The following is a 22,459-nucleotide window of genomic DNA, read 5'->3' on the forward strand; positions in this document are numbered from 1 at the left end:
AGCAACCTCACTGTGCAATACACTTACACACCTCTTTAGGTCCAGCAGGTTCAGTCTCTAAAACCCTTAGCTCAATCCTAGTAGCTAAGGCACTCAGCAGCAAGGATTACACCAATTTCTTGTAAAGCATTTAAGCAGCGTCAAAACCAACTAAAGAAATAGGCATAACAAGCAAGAAATACGAAACCAATTTATAAAAACAGACTACATTTTTATCAGAATTTAGAAACTAGAACCAAAAAGATCCACTGGAGGGTTCCAGAGATGTAGAGTATACAAGCAATATTAAATCAAAGCAATGTCACTAAACTGAACAAGCCTTGGCAAAGTCAAAGAATTGGACACTTAAAAACGTTTTTCAAAGAAAACTTGGGTAAGTGTCAATGCGTTCGGCTATAAGCTCTTGGGCTGACCAAGATCAGCAGGAAGCTGATCAGGGGAACCAGCAAGGTTCTCAAAAACAGTTACCTTCACATAAGAAGCAGTCCTTCAGCATATCCAGGCACTTTACCTGCACTGCAATGGTTTTCTATGGAGTGGTCCTTATGCTGTGGATGCGATGCGGACGACGGGGGTCTTCCTGCAGGGATTCCTCAGTCCACGAAAACGGTGATAGGGTCCTATTTGCAGGGTTGACATCCCAAGAAGTCCGCTTCAGTGTGACCGAAGTCCAGTCACACTGGGCTACCAGTTGCTCATTGTCTCAGTCACAGGCCAATCCTTCCCGGGTCGATATTTGTTAAATCTCACCCTTGAGGCGGAAGCCGGGGGACCTTTGCGCTCTCTTGCGCTTCTTTATTGACAGCGTGTGTTATTGATTGAGAATAACATTCTTCACAAGTGCATCCTGCGCTCACGTGTGCCTTCGCATGTGAGTGCGCGTTATTGACGGACGAATAACTTATTTTAAGAATTGTACATATTTTAACTGGCAGCTTTTAAAAAACGTTTGTCCCCCACCTGGTGCGAGATTGCTTCGCCCGAGGTAGCTTCACGATCAGCCTCACACTGCGCCCTCCTTGCGAGGCGCTGGTCACTCACTCCACCCACCGCAGCCGCCATCTTGGGTAGGGGAAGGTCGGCGGTTCAGACTATCGTCCCTCCCACCCTCCTCCCGCCCACCCCAACCATGGATAAAAACAACAGATCTGCCCGTCCGCGCAGCGGGCGGGCGCATCGGGCGCGCCAGCGGCGCGCCAAAGGCAAGCCCGTCTGCGCTCGTCCGCGCCTGGACCGGGCCAAGGGCCACTCCCCCTGGTTCTGACCCTTGGCTCCGCAAAGAATTTACACATCGGACCTGCTCCTGGAGCTGCGTCCTCCTCTTCACCAGTCATGTTGTATTCTCGATCCTCTGCTCCTGGTAGGAAGCGCCGTTCCACTCTGTCCCCATTGCAAAACTTCGCTACCAACCGTCATGAACCCCCCCTCTATCATCAAGGCTAAACCAACCAAAACCTACCTTATGGTTCTCGGCAATGTCCGCTCGCTCGGTAAACACCGACAGGATATAGCGGATCTCATAGAGGATAGAACATTAGACATCCTATTTATGACAGAAACTTGGATGGACAATTCGTCCGATCTGGATTTAGTGATTGCAGTGCCTAGCGGATTCACTATCCACAGATTAGATCGACAACGTAAGAAAGGCGGTGGTATTGCTATTATTTCACGTGACGCTTTCACCGTCAGAACTAACATTATTACAGTACTGTGCTGCGAAGCCCTACAATTTTCTATTAAGTTAACTCCCTCCTACAATTTTAAAGGGATCCTTCTGTACCGACCACCCGGGTCAAGGACTGGATTCATCTCAGAGTTTAGGACCATCCTAGAATCATCAGCTCTGGACAGCTCCTTCTCTGTCCTCGGTGATTTTAATTTTCACTTTGACAAAACCGAGGATAAAGACACCGCCACCTTTTTAGCGGATATGACAACTTTTGGTCTCCCATTTTTAATCAAAACACCCACACACGAAGGTGGCCATATATTAGATGGTATTTTTACTATTTTGATGGATCTACATGTTCCACAAATCTTTCCCCTAACATGGTCAGATCACCATGCTATCCTGGCTACACTGACCATTAATAACTCCGGGGCCTATCGGGCTTCCAAATAGTCTTCTACCTCTCGCCAATCTTTTCAGGCGTGGAATGACAATCATTCCAGCCTTGAAACACTTCTGATTAAATCTACTCCCCACCTATCTGCCGACCCCAATATTGCCATTATGCAATACAATAAGTGGGTGGGCTCTGCTGCCACCTCTCTGGTCCCGATCAAACAATACTCTCGTAATAGGTCCGCCCCATCAGCCCCATGGTTTTCTGAGGCCTTAAGATTACAGAAGCAGCAGTGTAGAAACAAGGAGAGGCACTGGCGGAAAGATTACTCGGGAGAGGCTAAAATAAAATATAAAGAAACGTTGGCTACATATAAAATTATGATTAGTGACGCCAAGAAAAACTTTTACAGCGATAGAATTGAACAAGCTAAAAATTCCAACAAGGCACTATACGAAACCACCAAACAGTTAGCCGGGCTCTCCCAAAATTTGACTCCCCCTCCTTCCCAATCTCTCTGCGATGCCTTGGCCAACTTCTTCTTTAGCAAGGTCAATGACATTTACTCGGTTTTCGCCAACAATATTAACACTTCTTCTAAGCCATTCACTACATCCCGTACTGGTCCAACTCTTTCTCAGTTCGCAGATATCTCCAGTACCCAGACTGCTGATATCCTATCCACCATCAGATCGGGTTCCGCTTTGGACCCATGTCCGGTTAAAGTTTTACTACCTGTCATTGAAGCTGTTCTTCCTGCCATCACTCTGATTTGTAACTCCATGTTCAGTACTGGCATTTATCCAGCCCCCTTAAAAAAAAACCTCATCAAACCATTGCTAAAGAAGCCACACCTTGATATGGAAGAGTTAAAGAACTACCGTCCCATTGCCAGCCTTCCAGTTCTGGCAAAAATAGCCGAAAAACCATTGAACCAACAACTCACGGCTTTTTTAGAGGAACATCATCTTTTGGAAGAATTCCAGTTTGGCTTTCGTCAATGCCATGGGACAGAGACGGCTTTGATAAAAGCCGCGGATGATATCGGAACCATCCGTGATGCCGGCGGGACAGCTGTTTTAATACTGCTTGATTTATCGGCAGCTTTCGACACGGTCGATCATGCTACCTTGATCGACCGTGTCGAGAACATGGGTGTTCTTCATAATCCGAAGAAACTTCTGGCCTCTTTTTGGGCTGATAGGACTCAGGTGGTTACACTGGGATCTTTCCATTCACCTACCTTGTCTCTACCATGTGGAGTACCGCAAGGCTCATCCCTAAGTCCGACACTTTTCAACATTTATCTGTCGGACCGTGCCAACATCATTCGGGCCCATGGGATGAGCCTTACGTCCTATGCAGATGACACCCAGTTAGTCCTTGCCATCAAGAATGATGGCCACAAAAGAGCAGATGGCCTCAACTTAGGCATGCGGGCAATAGGGACCTGGATGGCTTCCAATTGCCTAAAATTGAATTCCGAAAAGACGGAAGTAGTAATCTTTGGACATTTGATCCCGGAATGGTCCCCGCGTTGGTGCCCTTCGTCATTTGGCAAGGTCAGGAATTTGGGAGTCATTTTTGATGATCGCCTCACTTTTCTTTCACATGCCAACCAGATCACCTCCTCGGCCTTTTTTAAACTAAGACTTATCAAGAAAATCCTTCCCTTCCGTCCCGATACAGCTGGCAAAACCTTGGTTTCCTCTTTGGTACTATCAACCCTTGATTACTGCAACGCCCTGTTTTTAAATGCTCAAGAAGGAGTTCTGAACAAAATGCAAATTGTTCAAAACTCTGCTGCTAGGCTACTGGGAAGACTTCCCAAATATCAATCTGCCTCGAATACCATCAAAGACTTACATTGGCTACCTATCAGAAATAGGATAAAATTCAAATCCCTCTGTATAGTCTACAAGGCCTTGCATTAACTGGGACCAGCTTTCCTTGCCCAAAATCTCACCCCCTACTGTCCTTCCAGAACCCTACGCTCCTCCAGTCTAAATGACCTTGTGATTCCTCGCACCAAATCTGTCGCATGGGGTGACAGAAGATTTCTGGTGTCTGCCCCCAAGCTCTGGAACTCTCTGCCTTACTCGATTAAAACAAGCCCTTCGCTATGGTCCTTCCGTAAACAACTTAAGACCTGGCTTTTTAATCAGTAAACACAGCCTTTAATCAGTAAACACTGCGCTTCTCTTGGGTTAATTTCTCCAGATACTTTAGCACCGAGACGCCCACGGCCATTGTTAGCGCTTTATAAATGTTATTAATAAAATAAATAAATAAATGATAACTTGCCTCCTGAGGGTTCCAGCAAACCTCAGACTGTACTGGGGGAACCCTGGTTCTGACCCCTAGAAACCCAACTCCCAAGACCGATTACTCACTTTTAAACCGAAAACCTGATTTTCTCTCATGGAACTCCACTGACTGTTTTTCTGTGGAAAAAGTTCTAAGTGTGGAGTTGAAAATTGTATGAAAACCTAAGAATGAATATGCTACTTACCAGTATGCATCTGTTCTTGGCATGTAGGGCTGCTGACCTTCATATCTATAGCATAGATCGCCGCCTAGTGTTGGGTCCGGATGATTGCACATTGTTGTCCTGGAAGAGTCTTCGAAGTATCATGAGATCGGTGGCTCCTCCCCTGGACTACAGTGCGCATGGGCATAGACTCCTTCCCCAGATTGTTTTTAGCCATTGTGGCAAAGATGGAGTGTAATAGTGTAAGCGATGGCCATGCTAAGAGTAAGTGTTAAAAAGTCTGCAGCCGCTACAGGCGCCGGGGAGGAGGGCGGGCGATATGAATGTCAGCAGCCCTACATGCCAAGAACAGATGCATACTGGTAAGTAGCATATTCAGTTCGAGGCATGTGGGCTGCTGAATTCATATCTATAGCATAGAATACATAGCAGTCCCTCCATTAACGGCGGCCGCCTGTGCCAGCTGCAGAAGTCTGAAAAAGCGTTTTAAGAACAGCCTGCCCTACAGCTGCTTGCTGCTTGCAGTGCACATCTACACAGTAATGTTTAGTAAATGTGTGTGGTGTAGACCATGTGGCTGCTCTACAAATATCTTCCAAAGGGATATTACCAAGGAAAGCCATAGAGGCCCCCAACTTTCGGGTGGAGTGGGTTCTTGGAGGGACCGTTAAAGTGCGCTTAGCCTTGTGATAGCAAATCTGAATGCACTTAACGATCCACCTGGCTATACCTGCTTTGGAAATGGGGTTGCCTTTGTGCTGGGCTGAGAAGGCAACAAAGAGTTGTTGTGTTTTCCTATAGTCTTTGGTCCTATCGATGTAGTACATCAAGGCTCGTTTGACATCAAGAGTGTGGAGCATTCTTTCGGCAACTGTTTCTGGGTTTTGAAAGAATGCGGGCAGTTCAATGGTCTGATTGACATGGAACTGCGAAACCACTTTAGGAAGAAATTTAGGATTAGTGCGCAGCACCACCCTGTTGGAATGAATTTGAATGAATGGCTCTTGTACAGTGAGCGCCTGTAGCTCACTAACACGTCGCAGAGACGTAATGGCAATGAGAAAAGCCACTTTCCATGTCAAGAACTGATCTCACATGAATGTAGAGGCTCAAAAGGTGGGCCCATCAACCTGGTGAGGACCACATTGAGGTTCCATACAGGAGCTGGCGGGGTCCTGGGAGGGATGACCCGCTTCAGGCCTTCTAGGAAGGCTTTAATGGCAGGCACTCTGAAAACGGAGAGATGCTGCCTGTTCTGGAGATAAGCCGCTATGGCGGAAAAGTGTATCCAGATGGAAGCGTATGCTAGATTGCATCTGTAAAGATGTAACAAATAGCAGATGATGTTGGGAGTGGATGCATCTAGCGGGTTGATGTGTGTAGCACAGTAAATGACAAACCGCTTCCATTTTGCTGCATAGCAGGCTCTGGTGGTGGGCTTTCTTGCCTCCCGTATGATATCCATGCATTCAGGAGGCAAGTCAAGGTAGCCAAACTCTAAGACTCCAGGAGCCAGATCGCCAGGTTGAGCTGTTGCGGATCTGGATGCTGAATGTCACGATGGCTCTGCGTCAAAAGCTTGGGCGTGAGGTGTAGCCTTTGATGCGGTACCACGGAGAGTTCTAGAAACGTGGTGTACCATGGCTGGCGTGCCCACGTTGGAGCAACCAGGATGAGTGTCATCGAGTGTTGCATTAGCTTTCTTGCCACCAGCGGTATGAGAGGTGCTGGGGGAAAAGCGTACGCAAATCTGCCTGACCAGTTCATCCATATCGCATTGCCTTGTGATTGTGGGTGAGGGAACCTGGCGGCAAAGCTTCGGCATTTTGCGTTTTCCCTTGTGGCGAACAGGTCTAGCTGTGGATGACCCCACTGCTGGAAGTACGGGCGGAGTACTGATGGATGTATCTCCCACTCGTGCATCTGGTGGCTGTACCTGCTGAGCAGGTACGCCATTTGATTGTCTGTGCCTGGGAGGTGTCCCGCCATGAGGAAGATGTTCCTCTGAATGGCCCACTTTCACATGCTCTGAGCCAGATGAGAACTGTGGAGAGTGTGTACCTCCCTGCTTCTGGATGTAGTACATGGCCGTCATGTTGTCCGTCCGGATCAACACGACCTTGTTGCACAGATGTACTTTGAATGCTTTCAGTGCCATGAAGATTGCCATCAGTTCTAGGTAGTTGATGTGCATCTTCTTTTGCTGTATTGTCCATAGTCCCTGCACTGTGTAGTGGAGTACATGAGCTCCCCATCCCTGGAGAGACGCGTCCGCCGTCAGGATGATCTGTGGGACAGGCTCTTGGAACGGTCGGCCCTTGCAAAGGTTGTGTGGATTCCACCAATGCAGAGAGTTGTATGCCCGACCGGTGACCAACACTAGGTCTTTCAACTGTCCCTGAGCCGGATTCCACTGATGTGCTAAGCATTCCTGGAGCGGACGCATATGTAACCTCGCGTGCGGGACTATGAAAATGCAGGAGGCCATCATGCCTATCAACTGCATGAACACTCTCGCAGGAAGCGAGCGTTGCGGTTTGAACTGTTGGATTAGCGACTGGATGTTGTTGATCCGCGCCGAAGTTGGCTGAGCCGTGGCTGCCAGAGTATTGATTGTTGCACCTAGATATTGCCGCACATGGGCCGGCTGAAGGTGCGACTTTGGATAGTTTAGGGAAAAGCCCAGACTGTGAAGAAGGTGAATGGTGTGGGACATGTCGGCGGCGCACTGCTGGGCCGACTTTGCCTGAACCAGCCAGTCGTCCAGATAAGGGTAGACATGGATGTGTTGTCTCCTGAGGTGCGCCGCCACTGTCGCTAGACATTTGGTGAACACTCTGGGGGCCGTGGTCACTCCGAAAGGAAGGACCTTGAATTGATAATGCCGATTTTGAATGGTGAATCTGAGGTATTTTTTGTGTGATGGATGGAGTGGAATGTGGAAGTAAGCATCCTTGAGGTCCAAGGTTGCGTGGAAGTCCCCCTGAGTGAGTAACGGAAGAACTTGCTGCAGTGTTAGCATGTGGAAGTGTTCCGAGAGAATGTATTGGTTCAGGGGCCGGAGGTCGAGAATAGGCCTGAGGGACCCGTCCTTCTTTGGGATCAAGAAGTACAGGGAGTACACCCCTGTGCCTTCCTCCTCCACTGGCACGAGCTCTATAGCGCCCTTTTGCAGCATGACAAGAACCTCCTGCTGCAATAAGTGCAAATGCTCTGTGGACATAGGACGGTGTTTTGGTGGTATGTTGGGTGGAGTGGATGTGAGCTCCAAACAATAACCGAACTGGATAAGTTTCCTGACCCACCTGTCTGTGGTGATGGATTTCTAGACTGGCAGGAACTGCTGGAGTCTCCCCCCGACAGGTGTGGAATGGTCGGGGGCAGTGACAGGGCGTCACTGTTTGTTGGAGGCGGAGGAACAGGAGTTGTTGTTGCCCCTGCCTCTGCCCTTGGCGTTGTTGCCCCGATAACCTCCTCTATTTTGTTTGGGGTAAGAGGATTGCGCCCCACCTTTATTGAATTGTGTTTGCTGGGACATTTGGCCTCTGGAAACACCCCTATTGCCTGAGCGACGAAAAGTGCTCCCCCGAAACTGTTGGGATTGGAGAGCTCCCATGGACTTCGCAGTCTCGGTATCCTTCTTTATTTTTTCCAAGGCGGTATCCACCTCAGGACCAAATAATCTGTCAGGGTTAACTGGCTGGTTGAGGATGGTAGTTTGGATCTCAGGCTTAAATCCGGAGATTCTGAGCCATGCTTGCCGTCTTAACATCACACTGGTGTTAAATCGCCCTGGCTGCAGTGTCCGCAACGTCTAGTGCACACTTAATTGAAGCGTTGGAGATGAGCTTCCCTTCTTGGATAAGCATCTCCGCAGCCTCCTTATAATGGTCTGGGAGATGTTGCAACAGGGTCTCTAGTGTGTCGTAGTGTGCCCTGTCGTACCGAGCCAAGAGTGCCTGCGTGTTAGAGATACGCCAGATATTGGCCGCCTGAGTTGCTACTCTCTTTCCCGATGCTTCTAGCACTTTGGACTCTTTGTCCGGGGGAGGAGCTTCACCAGTGGTTTGCGAATTCGCCCTTTTGCGGGCATTAGAAACGACCAGGGAGTCCAATGGCAACTGGCCCTTGATGTAGGTGGGATCGCCAGGTGCCGGTCGGTATTTCTTCTCAATTCTAGGGTTGACCACCCTTGCCCGTGTGGGCTCTTTGAAGATGTCCGCAGCATGTCTGAGGACCCCTTTTAGCATTGGTAGGGTTTTCACAGTCTTTTCAGCTGTTGAAAAAGTGTCAAAGAGGAAGTCCACCTCCACAGGGTCAGCATGCAGTTCAACGTCGTGGTCCTTTGCCGCCCTTTCAATCAAGGCATTGAATGCCGCAGAATCCTCAGTGGGAGAGGTCTTGACATTGTATATCCGAGGGTCAAGGGCGGGTTGCTGATCCCCCTGGTCACCTGTGTCCACCCATGCGTCCTGTTGTTCATCAGGATCTGTGTGGGCCGGGAAGCTGTATTCCTCATCCTGATCCCCAGCATCCTCGGCATCCGAATAAGTTGGCGAGGGCGTGGCAACTCTCTGAGTCCGAGGAGTCAGTGGTTCGACCAAGACCGGTGAATCCGAAGCAGGCTTTTTGTGCTTTAAAGGAATGGTGTACGACTCCAAAGGCGTCGTCGCCGTAATTTTCCGCTTGTAAAGCGTAAGCTTCCCAGTGTCGGCATCGATGAAACGTTCCGACTGTTCCTCCATTAATGGTGGTCGATGGTTCAAGCCCCCAGCCGGGAGAGTAGGCGTCGCCCCCCCAGCACTCTGCAAGTTCGCTTCGGGCGCCGCCATTGGTGCGAAGGCCTTCGGTGCCACCTTCGGCGGCAACGTAAAGAGGATTGGCGTCGATGACTTGGAGGTGGGGACCGACTGCTTCGGTGCGGAAGGTGTTTTGGGGTCTTCTGCCGAAGCCGTGTCCCTAATACGCTTGAGGGAGTCCGAGACCTGCTTCGTGAAGGAAGCGGACGGCTTCGCCGACATGACAGACGACCTCGGTCCACCAACGTGTGAAGACTCGAGCGTCGATGACTTGGTCTGTTCGGTCCGAGGCTTGATCGTGTTGGCGTCCTGGGCAACCGCTTATGGGGCACCAATCTTTGGCTCGATTCCCTTGCTGCCCTAGGCTCTGCGCCTTTGCTTGGCTCCGGCTCGACGCCGGTTCTGGACTTCGGCTCGACGCCCTTGCTCGACTGTGGCTCGACGGCCTTCTTGGGCTTCTGCTCGACGCCTTTGGTCTGCTTTGGCTGGACGGATTTCACAGACTTCGCCGGGTCGACAGGCTTCTTCGGCCTGGGCTGTTCCGACACCTCGGAAGACGAGGGTGTCGACGGTGGAGCAGAACGTTTCGGTTTCGAAGGCGCCTGAACCACTTTAGGTAGTGTGGACACCGAAGGTTTCACTTTCGGATTCGTTTTCGGTAATGGCGGCTCCGTCGAAGTGTCCGTAGCCGGGCCGGGAGGCGGGGCCGTGGATTTTGGTAGAAGGTCTTGGGTAAGGCAGATAGGCAATCCCTCGACCTGAGCCTTCGTAAGTGTTCGAACGGGGCATAGCTCTTCCTCTGAGCTATCTTCCATGGCCCCATAGGCCTCATCGTCGTCTCCTACCTCGTCGACGACTTCTTGTACGGGTAGGCCTTCGACATCCACTTATTTATTTATTTATAATGTTTTATATAGCGCGAACCAGATCCCGAAGGATATCAGAGCGCTTTACATGAGGATCAATTGAAACACAAGTTACATATTACATCCAAGCATAGTAAAACACAGGCACAGAGACAATGTAACGGTAATTCGTCGGAGGGAGGGGGAGGAAAATGACACATCGGAGAGACGGGGTGAACTGTGCCCAATGTCCAGCTAGGTAGGTGATGGCCGAGATGAGAGGCCAGGGCCGATCTCCTCTTTAACTGTCTAGCAGCTCCACCGGGCATTAGTCATGTTACTCAGGTCTCAGCAGTCAGGAAGAACAAGAATAGCAGATATTCATGGATACAATCATTACAGTTGCACAGTGACCGCGGTTATGTAGCGTTGGCTAGACCCGGAGATATCAGAGCGCTCTCCATGAGGTTCCACAATGTTACAACATTTTGTCAGTGATAGTCGTAGTCGATTTCTTCTGCTGGAGGTGAAATCTGCAGCTGAACATCGTGTTCGTCCGCTGCGTCGCTGTCGAAGATGTCCACCAGTGCCGGGGCCGACTGCCGCCTCCATGCGCGCCACGCGCCGAAGCCGAATAGTTTTCTTCGAACGAAACCGTGAACAAGCCATACAGTTGGCTTCATCGTGGCGACAGGCACTTGTTGCACACCGGGTGGACGTCGATGTGTGGGTACTTCGATCCGCACACGGGACACTTCTTGAACGGGCTCCGTTCCATGTCGCGTCGTCGAGGGTCTTGCTACGTCGACTGGGCCTCAAGCACCAAAGAGTCACGCGACTCCCTGGATGTCGAACTCGGGAGGCGAGTCCGAACAGAACCGGGCACCGTACGCAAACAATACCGACGATAAGAAAAAAAGGCCTTTTGGCCTCGAGAATATTGTCGAATCCGAACTGGAGAGAACGAAAGTACATCCGAACCCAATGGCGGAAAAAAACAATCTGGGGATGGAGTCGATGCCCATGCGCACTGTAGTCCAGGGGAGGAGCCACCTATCTCGTGATACTTCGAAGACTCTTCCAGGACAACAATGTGCAATCATCCGGACCCAACACTAGGCGGCGATCTATGCTATAGATATGAATTCAGCAGCCCACATGCCTCGAACACTGTTTTGACGAAAACTGACCTGCGTACCTTTTATCCAGGATATGTCCAAGTGTGATATCTAGGCATTGCACACTGAGTAGAGAAAGTGATCCTGAAAAGTAATCCGAAGTAATTACAATTGTATTTGCACATTTTTACAAACCTGTAAGAAAACTCAATATTCATCCAGCTTGCTTTTTAAATTTTTGGAAAGTGCAATCATATTTACCTATATAAAGTCCTTTTTGGTTCTATAAGTAAAAACAGAACAAAGAAATATTTTTGATACAAACAATTGGTCTGAGTTCAGTCTTTGAGTGCGTGACATTTCGGCAAGACGGGCGGGGGAATCGCATGCATTTTTAAGAGCAACCTCTCAGTTACTAAAGTCACCTCCCCCTGCCTCGATATCACCAGTGAGGGCAAACCTGTATGCTCTTTACATGTCATCTACCAGCCGCCCGGGGACAACCTCACCTTCACCCAACAACTCATGGACACGATTTCATCCAATGCCGGACGGCAGAACACTCAAATCTACCTGGGTGACTTCAATCTCCACTGGAACGATCAAAATGACGCAGTGGTGAATAGTCTCAAAACTTTCCTTAATGCGCTTGATCTCACCCAAATCTGCAACAGCCAGACACATGACAAAGGCTCTACCCTCGACTTTATCATCGCCAAAGAGGACTCTACCCAATTGGGGGCAATCCAACCCTGTGACTGGTCAGACCATCACATTATCACATTCTTCATCAACGAAAAAGTTAAACTTAACCCGGCACAACCCACCAAATCCAAAATCTGGAAAAGGGACCTGAAGAAACTTACCCCCAACTCCCTGCCTTCCCACACCTGCAGTCTCCTCCTTCCCCCTTCGGGCGTATCTGACGTTTAATTTCTGACCGACCTCTACCTCGACTCTATGACCTCAATAATCAACGAAGCCGCCCCCTGCAACGGAAGAGAGTCTCCACCAAGAACTCGAACCCATGGTATGATGGTAGACTCAATGAAGACAGACGTGCCATGCGAATGGCTGAGCGCACTTGGAGATCAGACCCCTCAGCACTGCACCTTAAAACTCTTAAGAACAAGAGAAATGCCTACTTTAGGAAAATCAAGCGCTCGAAATCTGACTTCTTCAGCTCGAACAAGCAAAAAACCGACCAAGAAAACTGTTCGAACTAGTCAAAACTCAAATCAAGGTACAACCTCTACAATCAAACAGCACAACAATCGATATACCATCCTGTGAAGACTTCTCTGCTTTCTTTAAGCTAAAGACTGATAATATAAGAAGTGATCTCCTCAATGATGTATGCCAATACCCCAGCCACATCAGCATAACTACCACTCAACCTAAAAACAACGCGGCATGGTCATCCTTTGACACCTACTCTGAAGAAGCAATTAACAAACTGCTCGGCACCTTGAAACCCTCTAATCACCTCACAGACCCCTTACCTGCTAATGCTGTAAAAGACTTCACCCCCTGCTCCTCCCACTCTGGACTAAAATCATCAACAGTTCCCTGCAACAAGGACTCATCCCGGACTCCCTCAAGGTGGGGCAAGTCACGCCGATACTCAAGAAACCTACAGCTGACCCTACTGACCTAAACAATTACCGCCCTATCACCAATATCCCCACCCTGGCCAAACTGCTGGAAAAATGCGTTCAACTCCAACTGACAAAACACATTGATCAGTTTGACCTCCTCAACCCTCATCAATCTGGCTTCCGAGCAAGACATAGTACGGTAACGGCTATGACACACATAATTGATGACGCCCTCCAAATCCTTGATCACAACGATTCCTGCCTCCTCATCCTACTTGATCTCTCCTCAGCATTTGACAATGTCAAACATGAGAATCTGCTGGAACTGTTAAACACCAGAATGGGTTTATCCGGAACTGTTCTCAAATGGTTCACTTCCTTCCTACATAACGGTCTCAGAAGTTCAAGATCAACAACATGTTGTCCTCATCTGTGCCTGTTACATTAGGCGTTCCACAAGGATCTTCCCTTTCCCCAACATTATTCAACCTAGTCATGGAACCACTCACCACCTTGCTTCAAGCTTCTAATGTACACTTTCATATGTATGCCGATGACACTCAACTCTACCTCAAACTACAATCCCCGGAAGACATCAAACTTCTGAACTCCACGCTCAGGAACACCCAATCATGGTTGGCCGACAACCACCTCAAACTAAATGCTCTGAAAACTGAGTTCCTTCTGATCTCACCTCCTGCGAAAATCGCCATCACTCAAACCTGGCTCAAGCACCTAACTGCACTCAATGTCCAACCCACCATCGTGGACTCCGCTAAATCCTTAGGCATCACACTTGACGCCAATCTCAACATGCAGCAGCACATTAGCAAAGCAACCAAAGGAGCTAATTTCCAAATCAACACTTTGAGGAAACTTAAACCCTTCTTCCCAGCTAAGGACTTCCAAACTGCTGTACAATCCCTAGTCATCCCACGCATAGACTACGGAATTATGGCTCTCAGCGGACTCCCCCTACCAACAACTGCACCCCTAAGAGCCTCCTTGAACGCTGCAGCGAGACTTATCACTGGATCAAGGAAACATTTGCATATATCCCCTGACTTAAAGTCCCTGAACTGGCTACCGTTTGTAGCCAGAATACAGCTGAAAATCGCCTGTATGACACACTTGGCCGTTGTGAGAAGTTGGCCTGATGTGCAGTGTTCACTATTCTAGTGATCACTATATATCAGTCCAAACAACCCTTATTGATGATTGGTTGTAAGTCAACCTTATAGACCAGCTATCCTAGTAGCATGGATACGAGCAGTCTAAGGCTAAGACTCTAGAGGGCGTGTTAAGCCAGCTGTTTTACCATCACATTACCCCTTGAACACCCAGTGAAAGGACACCACACAAGTGTTATGAAAATAAACAGTGTATTTATTAGAATCACAACAACCCTGTACTCTTTATGAGGACAGGGTGCTAGGCACACAACAAAACTCTTACGAAAATACTTAAGTTAGCACGTTATACACAAATGCCCGAGGGGCACGAAAAACCATATACTCTAAAAGTGGAATGCGAAATTACTAGCAGGTAAGTACAGTACTAATAGGCTTTGGAATCGCTAGGACTTGACTAGGGAATCGTTAGATTACTTCTAGGAGACCTAGGGGACTCGGGTGCAGAGTGTGCACTCTCACGCGGGATGCGGGACAAAGTCTATGGGAGCTAGTAAAGGCAAAGTTAGTGTTCACGGGCGAACCCGACCTGGTAGGGAGAAAATGACAGTGGATCCTGACCCTAGGATAGTGAGGCTATGCTGGGACACCGAAGTGCCGAAGTTACCTAGCCCAGGGGCTGCAGCTGCATAGGTCTGAAAAGACGTCGGGGATCTCGTTGCCGGACCAGGAGCCTGGAAGAAGGAAGTTGCTGGCAGGCGACCAGTGAAGGAAAGTTCGTTGGATCCAAGCCTGGATCGAGGAAGAAGAAACCTGAAAGCAGAGGGGACCAAGTTCTTGAATCACTAGCCAGTGATTAAGTGGGCACCAGGATGGCACCGGGCGAAGTCACCTCGACTAGGTGAGTGGGCGACGCTGGCTCTGCAGATCTCACGGACCAGGAGGCGTTGTCGGCGACCAGGATGGAGGGGCGAGCTGTCCCACGATGGATGAAGCTGTCGGCGTCGAAGTTACCCAGGATTGGGCAACAAGCCTTGGCTAATTCAAGCCCACGCGGTGGACTCAAAATGGCATCTTGAGTGGACCAGGAGGGTCCGGGGTGCTCCTCTTTTGGAAGGGAGCAAGGGCCAGCCTGGAGCAACCAGACCAGCAGCAGAAATGTCGTCGGGCGTCGTTCAGAAGGCCACAAGCCAGCGGGCTAGTAGCCAAACAACGCGGTGAGCAGCAAAAAGCAGAAGGGCCCCACGCAGATCGTGGAGATGCTGGGAGGCTGCACTTCGGTGCTGGAGCTGCTCAGGGTCGGGGCTTCTCGGACCCCAAAGCACTCACCAGGAAATTACTCGGCGGGCTTGCTGGAAAGAAGTCGTGCAGTCTTGAAGATGGCCGGTCCCTCGAGGTCTCGTCACACCCACGAATCTCAGCGTGACTGATGATGCAGGTAGAGGTCAGAGGTGCCAGGGAAGCCGGTTCTCGTCGAGCTGGGCAGTCTTGATCCGGAGGAGAGACTTGCAGCAGACCGCAGTGTTCTTAAGATGGTGCCTGCGGATGCAGGGTGACTACTCTTTAGTCACAAGGGAGAAATCTTAGGAAGAAGTCTTGAGTTCCTTTCGTGGAAAGTAGTTTCAGGATTCAAAGATGATCTGATTTGGAAGGGGGCCAGTCTCTACCTTTATCTGGGAAAAGGGGGCTGGCACGCGACTAAGTCCTGCCCTAGGGGTGGGACCAGGAGGGGGGTGGTTACACCCACTTCCTTGGCGGGCTTTCCCCAGGCCAGGGGCTGGAGTGCCCCTGGAACTGGTTTCAGCCGGCCTATGCACAGTGAGCACCGGGGTGCCACTTGCAGTCACCTTCCTCTGTAGCCCTGCCTACCTGGAATACACAAAACCCTGTCTGGGACGGTGCTGGCACCGCCCCTGGCAGGAAACCCTTTGTCCTTGCCTCCTGCTCTGGGAGGACTCCCAGCAGCAGGAGGGCAGACTTGTGTCTCGGTGGCAGCATCCATTTTGTGGAGCTGAGGCTATGTCTGACTTTAACCGGGGTTAGGGGTTACATACATGTCGTGTCCCTCTAGAAGGGTGGAATGCTAACCCCGTCGCCAGAATTGGCGAGGGGTTAGTATTCCAATTCGTATGACACCTTACTCGACATGTTTTGATAAAGCGATACCAGAGTTGGCATATAACCGCGAGGATTATAATGCACTTAAGAGTATATGGTATGCGATATCATGGAAACGGCTAAGGGATGGGTCCCGAAAGCCGCAGACAGGCTCAGCTCATGCCAGAGCACCATCTCACACGATTCCAAGCACTCTGCCTTCAGGATTGTTAAGGCCTGCCATAGGAGTGACTGATAGGAGATCTGTGTGTCCATTTTTAGGGTTAGATATAGGTATACTATATCTAAAGCAAAGGGTGATTACACCACCTTGCCCCAGCTGTCAAGCAGCCAGTTGTGTCAGATTTGGATGGCCAGCCAGGGGTGGCATAATACATGCTGCAGCCCCTGGTAGGCCCTGGGTACACCTATGCCCTGGGTACCTAAGGTACACTGTACAGGGACTGGTAAGGTGACTCAGTATCCAATTTAGATATGTACCTAAGGTACATGGAATCCATTTTACAGAGAGAGCAGTAGGCCTGGGGTCCTGAATAGCAGGGCCCTAGGTCAACTAAGTCAGAAAACCAGCAAAACACCAGGCAAAAAGTTGGGGGCAACCATAGTCAGGGATCTACCTTCCTACATAACCCCCCCCCAAACGAAAGGAGATAAGGCTAGCCTTGCCAGGTAAGCCTATATTGCCTGAGTGGCCATATAAGGAAGTAACAGCACTGGCATGGTTACCCCCTATCTCATGGTCCACTAAGCAATCCCTCACCCTAAGGGTATCTGAGGGTCTCCACCATAGGGAATCTCTACCTGTGGTGTGTTTTGGCAAAGGAAAAGGCTGGTGCTGAAATGGAGTACTGAAGTGAGGCTCCACTAATTTTGGGCTCAGCTTCCTCCAATCATTTTCCACCATAGAGGCCTTTCTTTCCAAGACTGAGTTGTTTTGGGCTCTCAGGGTCAACCTCTGGCTACCTACAGCTGGAGGTTGGGTCCCTCTGTTTGGCTTACTGGGGGGACAGGTCAGGTCTGGGGCCCTCAGGTCCCAAGTTTGGCTGTGCCCAACAGTGTCCATCTGTGGGAGGTCCCTAACTAATTTTAAGGGGGATCCCTCAGGAGTATGTTTTATTTTCACTGGGCTAGGACTACTAGCTTCAGTGCCCTTAATCTGCTGATTGGGAAATTATTTTGGACAGGGGGCCCCTTGGGGTCCACCACTGGCCTCCCTGACCTCTACAGCCCGGGGCTGACTGAGGCAGGGTAGAGAGGGGCAGGTTACCTGCTCCAGACTGGGTCCCACCTTGGAAGGGTCCACTGACATCAGGGGTCCTGCCAGGCTAGGCCTGACTACCTCTGTGGCAGTTTCTTCACAAGGGGTCAGATCAGTTCCCTGAGGAGGCTGATCTTTTCCTAAAGTCTGGTGGGAGGGAGATTTCTCTTCCTCCTCAATGCTCTCTGTCTGAGTGGAGTGATCCATAGTTTCAGGCTTCACAACACTATCATCTGTCTGAGTTTGAGCTGTGGCCATCACAACTCTCCCAACCTTTTCAGGAGGGGGCTCAGTTTGGGTGTGGGCTGTTACCATGACAGCCTTGACAACCTGTTCTGGGAAGGGAGTTGTCTGAGATTGGGTTGTGACTGGCACAACCCTCCTGACCTGTTCAGGGAGGACATCTTGGACTGGGGCTGTGGCAAACACTGCCCCACTAACCTTACCATGGGGGTTTACCATTCTAGAATGGGTTTCTTGCTCTACCTCAGCCCAGGCTGAGGTCTCTAAATCATTCCCCAGTAGGCAATCTACAGGCAAGTTGGTTGACACTGCCACTCTCTTGGGGCCAGTGACACTTCCCCAGCTGAGATTTACTACTGCCATGGGATGAGTTTTCTTCACTCCATCAATGTTTACCACCTGGTATGTGGCACCAGGTAAAAGTTGCCTTGAGGGGACTAGACTCTCAGTCACCATGGTGATGCTAGCCCCTGTATCTCTATAGGCCTCAACTTTCATTCCATTGATGAGGGGCTCCTGTCTGTACTTGCCCAAAGTGTTGGGACAAGTTGTGAAGTTGGCAAACCCCATGCCAGTCTCACAGACAAGAGTATCTAAGTTTGGGGACCTGGTTAGGCCAGAGTCCCCAGGAACTCCCAAAGTAAATGCACCCAAATTCTTGGGGGCACTCCCACCACCTGGGGGATTACTACTAGTAGTAACAGGAGGTTTGGGAATGTTACTTGGGGGTATGTTTTCCTTATTGTTATTCTTTGGGCAACTGCTGTCAGTTTTTAAATGACCCACCTGTTTACAGGGATAACAATAAGGTTTCTTCTGGTTGTTGGAAGGATTCTGGGACCCACCCCCCTCAGAGGATTTTTGGGGCCCTGATGTGGTTTGATCTGTAGATTTATTCCCACCCTTCTCTTGAGGCTTGGTTGATTCCTTTTTCTGGTCACCACCTTGGTTCTTGGGCCTAATCCTGGTTCTGACCCATTTGTCTGCCCTCTTACCCAATTCTTGTGGAGAGGTCAGATCAGAGTCTACCAGGTGCTGGTGTAATAACTGGTTCTGACAATTATTTAAGACTTGCTCTCTCATAATAAGATTATACAATCCTGTGAAGTCAGTAACCTTGCTACCCAGTAGCCAGCCTTCCAAAGCCTTAGTGGCACAATCAACAAAGTCAGACCAGTCCTGAGACTGAGTTTTCTGGGTGTCTCTGAACAGCAACCTGTACTGCTCAGTGGTTAAACCAAACCCATCAACCAGTGCATTTTTCAGGACCTGGTAATCATTAGCATCCTCCACTCTTGTAGTGAGGAGCTTATCTCTACCTTTACCATCAAAGGAGAGCCACAGTATAGCTGCCCACTGACTCTGGGGAATGCACTGCACAGTGCAGGCCCTCTCCAGAGCAGCCATCCATTTCTGGATATCATCCCCTTGCTTAAAGGGGGGCACTATCTTAGTCAGGTGTTTAGTATCTAAACCCTTCTCTCTATCTCTTGGGAGATTGCTGCCACCAGTGGGAGCTAACCCACTCATCTGCTGCTCTCTTGCCAGGGCAAGCTTCTCTTTGGCCAGGGCAATTTCTTCCCTTTCAATCCTCAGTTCAGCTTGTCTCATCCTAGCTTCATGCTCCCTTCTCTGAGGGGAAGTAAATCTCCTCTGTGGAGGATTCCTTCTCCCCTGAGAAGAGGCATTAGAGTGCAGAGATCTATTGGAGTCCCTAGAAAGAGATCTATCTCTCCTAACTCCAAGGTTAGGCCCACTTCGGGTTAGTACTGGGGGTCCCCCAGATCCTAGCCCAAGTAAGTCTAAGTTGGCCCTGGTTAGCCTTCTGACTACCTCAAGACCTTTGTCTACCTCATCCCCAGAGAGTTCCTCTTGGTCCTCCTCCTCAACTGCAGTAGCAATGTTGGGGAGATCTGGATCCCCAGAGGTTCCCTCTAAGGCTGGCATGTTCTCATGTAACTGAGAAAGTTTTCTGGCATCATATGTCTCTAAGAGACCTATCAGAAAGGGAATGGTGGGGTTAGACCCCTGCTTCAGTTTTCTGGAGACACAGATCTGTCTCATCTCCTGGAAACTGAGAGCTGCATATCTTGAAGTGACCTGTGGAGGGTCAACACTGACCAGGGGAGTCTCAGTAGAATCTCCCTGGGTAGACATGCTTTTCTAGTGAGGTGCAAGTGGTGCACTTACCTACACTATATGTTTGCCTACTGATCCCTTGCTAGAGTTGTAGTTTAGGGTGTGCTAAGCCCTAGGAGCTACAACAGCTGGTTCAGTAGAACTCAGAGTATTCTAAGCTAAGTTATATGTACCTTTAGTACTTATGTGATCTTTCACAAGATATTCTTAGGGCATGTGTGGTAAAACAACAGCAAGCTCAAATCCCAACCGCTGCTCACCAATGTGAGAAGTTGGCCTGATGTGCAGTGTTCACTATTCTAGTGATCACTATATATCAGTCCAAACAACCCTTATTGATGATTGGTTGTAAGTCAACCTTATAGACCAGCTATCCTAGTAGCATGGATACGAGCAGTCTAAGGCTAAGACTCTAGAGGGCGTGTTAAGCCAGCTGTTTTACCATCACATTACCCCTTGAACACCCAGTGAAAGGACACCACACAAGTGTTATGAAAATAAACAGTGTATTTATTAGAATCACAACAACCCTGTACTCTTTATGAGGACAGGGTGCTAGGCACACAACAAAACTCTTACGAAAATACTTAAGTTAGCACGTTATACACAAATGCCCGAGGGGCACGAAAAACCATATACTCTAAAAGTGGAATGCGAAATTACTAGCAGGTAAGTACAGTACTAATAGGCTTTGGAATCGCTAGGACTTGACTAGGGAATCGTTAGATTACTTCTAGGAGACCTAGGGGACTCGGGTGCAGAGTGTGCACTCTCACGCGGGATGCGGGACAAAGTCTATGGGAGCTAGTAAAGGCAAAGTTAGTGTTCACGGGCGAACCCGACCTGGTAGGGAGAAAATGACAGTGGATCCTGACCCTAGGATAGTGAGGCTATGCTGGGACACCGAAGTGCCGAAGTTACCTAGCCCAGGGGCTGCAGCTGCATAGGTCTGAAAAGACGTCGGGGATCTCGTTGCCGGACCAAGACTAATCGAAATCGAAATCGAAATCGAAACCTGAAAGCAGAGGGGACCAAGTTCTTGAATCACTAGCCAGTGATTAAGTGGGCACCATGATGGCACCGGGCGAAGTCACCTCGACTAGGTGAGTGGGCGACGCTGGCTCTGCAGATCTCACGGACCAGGAGGCGTTGTCGGCGACCAGGATGGAGGGGCGAGCTGGCCCACGATGGATGAAGCTGTCGGCGTCGAAGTTACCCAGGATTGGGCAACAAGCCTTGGCTAATTCAAGCCCACGCGGTGGACTCAAAATGGCGTCTTGAGTGGACCAGGAGGGTCCGGGGTGCTCCTCTTTTGGAAGGGAGCAAGGGCCAGCCTGGAGCAACCAGACCAGCAGCAGAAATGTCGTCGGGCGTCGTTCAGAAGGCCACAAGCCAGCGGGCTAGTAGCCAAACAACGCAGTGAGCAGCAAAAAGCAGAAGGGCCCCACGCAGATCGTGGAGATGCTGGGAGGCTGCACTTCGGTGCTGGAGCTGCTCAGGGTCGGGGCTTCTCGGACCCCAAAGCACTCACCAGGAAATTACTCGGCGGGCTTGCTGGAAAGAAGTCGTGCAGTCTTGAAGATGGCCGGTCCCTCGAGGTCTCGTCACACCCACGAATCTCAGCGTGACTGATGATGCAGGTAGAGGTCAGAGGTGCCAGGGAAGCCGGTTCTCGTCGAGCTGGGCAGTCTTGATCCGGAGGAGAGACTTGCAGCAGACCGCAGTGTTCTTAAGATGGTGCCTGCGGATGCAGGGTGACTACTCCTTAGTCACAAGGGAGAAATCTTAGGAAGAAGTCTTGAGTTCCTTTCGTGGAAAGTAGTTTCAGGATTCAAAGATGATCTGATTTGGAAGGGGGCCAGTCTCTACCTTTATCTGGGAAAAGGGGGCTGGCACGCGACTAAGTCCTGCCCTAGGGGTGGGACCAGGAGGGGGGTGGTTACACCCACTTCCTTGGCGGGCTTTCCCCAGGCCAGGGGCTGGAGTGCCCCTGGAACTGGTTTCAGCCGGCCTATGCACAGTGAGCACCGGGGTGCCACTTGCAGTCACCTTCCTCTGTAGCCCTGCCTACCTGGAATACACAAAACCCTGTCTGGGACGGTGCTGGCACCGCCCCTGGCAGGAAACCCTTTGTCCTTGCCTCCTGCTCTGGGAGGACTCCCAGCAGCAGGAGGGCAGACTTGTGTCTCGGTGGCAGCATCCATTTTGTGGAGCTGAGGCTATGTCTGACTTTAACCGGGGTTAGGGGTTACATACATGTCGTGTCCCTCTAGAAGGGTGGAATGCTAACCCCGTCGCCAGAATTGGCGAGGGGTTAGTATTCCAATTCGTATGACACCTTACTCGACATGTTTTGATAAAGCGATACCAGAGTTGGCATATAACCGCGAGGATTATAATGCACTTAAGAGTATATGGTATGCGATATCATGGAAACGGCTAAGGGATGGGTCCCGAAAGCCGCAGACAGGCTCAGCTCATGCCAGAGCACCATCTCACACGATTCCAAGCACTCTGCCTTCAGGATTGTTAAGGCCTGCCATAGGAGTGACTGATAGGAGATCTGTGTGTCCATTTTTAGGGTTAGATATAGGTATACTATATCTAAAGCAAAGGGTGATTACACCACCTTGCCCCAGCTGTCAAGCAGC

At 49.9% G+C, this 22,459-nt stretch overlaps 1 protein-coding gene across 4 annotated transcripts in view; it reads right to left on the reverse strand.

Moving 5' to 3' along the window:
* PSIP1 (PC4 and SRSF1 interacting protein 1) overlaps positions 1 to 22,459 on the reverse strand; it is a 546,371-nt gene that overhangs the window by 286,946 nt on the left and 236,966 nt on the right. The window lies entirely within an intron of this gene.

This window comes from Lissotriton helveticus, chromosome 2_1 (genome assembly GCF_964261635.1).
Source record: "Lissotriton helveticus chromosome 2_1, aLisHel1.1, whole genome shotgun sequence".
Taxonomy (NCBI): domain Eukaryota; kingdom Metazoa; phylum Chordata; class Amphibia; order Caudata; family Salamandridae; genus Lissotriton; species Lissotriton helveticus.